Below are 5,882 nucleotides of genomic sequence, written 5' to 3'. Positions count from 1 at the left end.
GACAATGCACAGTTACAGCTGGCAGGTGTTGGAGAATGGAGAAACTGCAACCATCCCAGTTCCCTGTCAGTTCAGGTGGCTTGTCTAATGGAGTGGCAGGAACCATACTAGAAATAAGTGGGAAGGGCTGACATCAGCTTTTGGGCACATTGTTGTCTATGTATGCACATGTGCACAAGAGAGGCAGATGGGAACTCCCAGAAAAAAGGAGCTTGGTCCATTTTGCTGTCAAAGGACAAGATAGTTCCTCCCTCCTTCTACATGCAGAAGCTGACTAGACAGGTGGTTGAACTTTCCCTTCACCGTGGTGATAATGAAGGATCTTCAACTACATGTGAAGGTGATCATCTGGTGTATATGATGTGGGATAAATTGTGTGGAATGCAGAGTTTTGTTTTCCAAGAGAGAGGAATGTCCCAGAAGCACAGAAAAAACATTGGAGAAGCTTAAAGCAACTGACTAGCTCTGCTCAATGGTAGAGTGAGCCCTGGCTGTTCAAGTTGAGTTGAACCATATCACTTCCCATGTTCATGTTCTTGATGATGGGAAGTCGTAAACATTCCCAGAAGGCTTACTTAACTCCCAAGAGATAGTGTACCAGGCCACCATGGCAGACAGCAGAAACAACAGCAACAGTTGCCTGCATTTGGGTTGTACATATAATATACCATTAACCAATGGAAAAACTGTCCACTTGATTGCCTAGTGACAAGTTAATTCCAACACAGTGTCACAGATCTTGCTGGACAACACTATGCTGAGGCTTCTGTGTTTTGGCCATCAAATTGTCTTTGATCTCATCTCATTTGAATGTAGTTCATGCTTACCAAGATGCACTTCCCTTATTAACCAAGACTTCTGAGATTGCAAGCTAGCCTGTTTCCCCAAAAATAAGACCTAACCTGAAAATAAGCCCTAGTATGATTTTTCAGGATGCTCGTAATATAAGCTCTACCCCAAAAATAAGCCCTAGTTAAGTGAACTCCCACCCTCCACCATTGTGCAGCAACCAGAAGATGACATGACTGTGAAATAAAATATACCCTGAAAATAAGCCCTAATACGTTTTTGGAGCAAAAATTAATATAAGACCCTATCTTATTTTGGGGGAAACACTGTAGCCAAAGACATACTGTTAGAAGCTACTCTCTCTCCTTAGCTGGCTGCAACAAGAACAGAAAAAAACTAAACCAAGTATATGCTTATTAGAAAAATTGTAGTTTGTCAGGGAGCCACTGTTCTGCAAACATGATGGAGCCCAACAGTAAAGCATCATAGCCCATGCGGGCAACAAACAAGAAAGATAAGAAGCTACCCATGCAAACTCCACAACTGAGCAAGAAAGCTATTATAATAAGATCTGTTCTCCCTCCTCTAGCAAATTTAAAAATAAATGCTAGCTTTCATGCTAATATCAACTATAATTCCTATTACCGCAAATCTGGGACTGTGCCATATTTTATGACATTTTCCTTACATACTTCATTTATTGTGTACAGATATTTTTGAAAGATCATTAGGGTTTTTAAATCATGATAATATCTGGTGTGACTCTGAATAACACCTAAGCTCTGATTTCAACTCTGGATGAGAGGTTGACCATCAGATCCATCTGACCAGCAACATAGGAGATGTATATTCTGATGACCTAGACTGCAACATCCTAAGCATGCAGCATGGAGGCCTCAGTCTGTTCCGTGAAGGATCCTTGAGTGAAGATCTCTGGATCAGAACCTCTGGAGCCACTGCAGCATAGTGGTTAGAATGCTGTACTAGGACTCAAGACACACAGGTTCAAATGCACACTTATCCATGAAGCATACTGATTGACCTCAAGCCACTTACACTTTCTCAGCTTGACATCTCAGCAGGTTCTTGTAGGGCTAATGTGGGCAGAAAAAGACACATGTACCCTGTTGAGTTGCCTGGATGAAAAGTGGAATATAAATATAAATATAAATATAAATATAAATATAAATAAATAAATAAATAAATAAATAAATAAATAAATAAATAAATAAATAAATAAATAAATAAATAAATAAATAAATAAATAAATAAATAAATAAATAAATAAATAAACGTGCACCTGTCCTCCAAGAAACTCACTTCCTCTTATGAATCCTCTTGTTAATTTCTCAGAACAAGCAAAAAGCCTGGAAGAAACTATTTCAGAGTAGGAGCATTAAGTTTCAAACCAAAAGCTGTCTCTTTATGGTTCTGCAGCCTCAAGGAAGCGGTAGTAGCATAAAGGGCTTCAAGGCACTACTAGACTTCAGTAGAAAATGTTCACTTGGCGCTCTCCATGGTGCTGCCACACTTGACTTAGCAGGGGTTCAGTCTATGGCAGGGGCAAGTAAGGTGCCATCCTCCAGATATTACTGAACTGCAACTCCCAGATTTCTACACCCATGGTGATGCTGAATAGGGCGGATAGGAATTGAGGTCCAACATCTGGAGGAGTACACTCTGCCCACCTCTGCCTTTGAGAATCAGTGCTTCAGGTCTATGTACACTGACTGAGAATAAGCACCAATGAAACCCATGAATACATTTCCACATATCAAACTGCAATAGAGGAATTTAGATTGCATACTTTATCTTGATAGGTGCAAGACAGCATTTCCTTCAGCTTTCTAGAATGATCGCTCCACCGGGTGCATGGCTGCCACAGCAGGGACGCTTTGCTTACCTGCTTGGAGATTGGTATCGCAGGCGATGCTGCTGCTTTCTCCGAGGGGAGGAGGGACGGAGCTTTAAGGCTTAGCGTCTCTCCTGCCCAGCCTCTTTCTTCGATCGGCCAAGCAGGAAAAGGCGAGCAGCTCTGTACAAGTGCTTTCATTTTCCCTGCACGTGGCTGCTGCAGGAAGATCAGATCTTTGGGTCACACATGCAGTTTGTTTGCTTTTTTTCCTCCTTGTTAAGGAGATTTATTGGGACTCCCTCCTCCTCCTTTGCCCTTGATTTGATTTGAATTTTTTTTAAAAAAATATATATAATAATAAATAATAATTAAATAATAATAAATAATTAACCAGGCAGCACTTAGTGCTAGGGGTTTTGTGTTCGAATCCTCACCGAGGCAGGAGAGCTCACTAGCTGCCTGGCACTGGTAAAGCCACTTTAGGAAGGGGGGGTTGGTGCAAGTTGCCTTGAAATAATTTAGGAGGGTTAATTGGTTATCAGGCTGCTTGTGTCATTATATATTTTTGATATATAATTCATTAAAATGTTATATTGGTTGGTAGTAGTCTTTATTGCAGCTTGGAAACATTGCTGTGCATATCCAGTTTGGCAGTGTCCCAGCATGGGGCTGAAAAAGGGGCAAAATTCAGGGAAAGGCAGGCAGCCTGTTAAGCGCAGGGCTGCTGCAAGACCACCTCCTGAGCTCTCTTCATTGCAGCATAAAGACTGGCCAGACTATAGTGCTATTCTGGTGAAATTAAGTGAATTAGAAAGGAAAAGGGTGAAGGCTCAGAGTGCCAAGGGTACGGCTACACCTAGAAGGTCTCGTAGGGAGTCCAAGGTGGGTAGAATGGCAGGGTTGCGGCACTTGGGTGACATAATGTTGTCACACATTATTCTTTTAGAAAAGGAGTGTGCTGGTTCAGCAGGAACGTCTTCGGCAGAGGGAGGGAGCAGCAGCCGTCACTCCACTCAACATCGCATGGGCGTAGGTGCGGGGCTTGATCTCCAGGAAACCCAGAGTACTCAGAGGATGGAACCGGTGAAGAGGAGTGGAGTTGCCAGGATGAAGGAATTCAGACCAGCAGGCAGATTGAGGTTGACGGTGCTTTGGCAGGGTCTGGCCTTCAGGTATCTGGGACCTCCTTCAATGCTACAGTGCACATACTGTCAGCACCAGGTGAGTTTGCACGTACACCTAGCACAACAAGAGTGGTAGGGATGTGGCCTAAGGGGGATGTTAGCCCTCCAGCAGTATCTCAGATGACACATGGTTTAACAGCTAGTAGCAGTGCTGCGGTGCCACCTGCGGTGGGAGTGTCTATACTGGCTATGAATCCATGGACAGCCCCTTATCCCCAGTGGCCCTCACCCAGTCATGTGCCAGGGTTCTTTGAAGGTCTTTGTCAACCAAGTCACCCAGTAATACCTAACACAGGATACAATTCTGTGCCTCAGAGGTTCCTTCCATACGGGGACCAATCTCTGCCTTTGGGCGATCACCTTCTCCCAGCTACTATAGAGAAGATCTAGAGAGGCAAATATGTAGATGTATTTCACTTGCTGAATAGAGAGGTTGAAAAGGTAAAAGGTGACAGAGAGGAGGATAGAGAGAAAGAGAAATTCAAGAAAAAGAAGCCAGAGAGATCCTGGGCTAACTGGCTCCCAGGCTTTTTGATCTACGCCAGGACAATAGTCAAGGGCTTTTGCTTTGATCCAGTACATTGACATAATATACAGGGCTTACATAGACTTCCCAGGACATGGGTGATTGCTCTACGATCAGAGGTTCCACATGAAAGCAGCAATACACCCTGAGGTGCGCTGGGACATGCATCATCATGGCTTGTGGCTGCAGTTGATTACTCCTTCTCCTCCTGCACTGGGGGATTGTTTTGATAGTGGTCATTTGATTCAAAGGTCCAACACTAATAATACTACCCACACTTCGGCGGGCCAGGTGGTTCAACCCCTCCTGGTCTGCTGGGAATTCAATGCCAAAGGCTCCTGTGCCCCAAAGCAGTGCAGATTCAGGCACCAATGTACTATTTGTGGAGTGCCCCATGGGTCAGCTAATTGTTTCAGAGGATGCCCAGGATCAGGCGGTAACAGGGAAGGGGGTAGCCCCAAGCAACAGCCACCAGGTTCATCGCCTGCTTCAAAAGGGCCGCAGCCCAATTAATATATCTGTATTAGCTGATGTGCTGCTGTCATATCCAGACTGTGAGGCTGCCCGTTATTTACAAGATGGATTTACTTTTGGATTCCGGATCTCAGTGCAGGGTGTTAGAGTGTCTACAATGGCAAACAATTTGAAATCTGTAAGGGGTATGGAAGATGTAGTTAGGGAAAAATAGCAAAGAAGTTTCAGAAGGGCGGGTGGCTGGTCCTTTTTCTGAGTCACCTGTACCAAATTTCTGAGCTTCCCCATTGGGAGTGGTCCCCAAAAAGGCCCAGGGTGAGTTTCGACTTATTCATCATTTGTCCTATCCAGCTGGTGAATCAGTTAATAACATGATTCCCCAGGGAGATGGGGCGGTGGTTTTCCTACAAGTTCAAGACCTATTTGTGTTCTCTTCCGCAATAGATGTTGGTTTTTTGTTTTCTTTTTCAGGCTTCCAGTTGGCAGAGGCCTGGTTGAGAGTGGTTTTGTATGGCCACAATTACATATATTGGGTGGAGAAGTACGCTTTGCGGTCTGGTTGGGGCCGTAATTTAGGCCTGGGTGCACAGGCCATGTTGGAATGGAGGAGCCAGAGAGGTATGCTCTAGGGCGAGTTCATGGAACTGGTGTCCCAGGGTTCTCCGACGTTACCTCCAGATGTAATAGTTGTTCACCTGGGTGGAAATGACTTGGTTCAAAGAACGGGCAAGTCACTTATTTTGCAGGTGATTAATGAGTTCCACGTTACAAAGGCCAAATTAGCAGCAGTGAAGTTGGTTTGGTCAAACATTATACCAAGGCTGATATGGTGGGCAAATTGTGACCCAAGGTACATTGACTGGGCACGGCATGGTGTTAACTGAGAGCTGTCCAGAGCTATGCTGGCTGGGTTGGGGTCAGTCTTGAGACACCCCAACATAAGAGTCCATCGCCCAAATCTATATAGGAGTGACAGGGTCACTTATCTGATGCAGGTTTAGAGCTTTTCTTACACGATCTACAAGGGGGCCTTGGGGCTGACGTTTTTGGCTGT

This window comes from Pogona vitticeps, chromosome 4 (assembly GCF_051106095.1).
Source record: "Pogona vitticeps strain Pit_001003342236 chromosome 4, PviZW2.1, whole genome shotgun sequence".
In the NCBI taxonomy this organism is placed as follows: domain Eukaryota; kingdom Metazoa; phylum Chordata; class Lepidosauria; order Squamata; family Agamidae; genus Pogona; species Pogona vitticeps.
The sequence above is the reverse complement of the archived record's forward strand: the minus strand, read 5'-3'. Positions refer to the sequence as shown.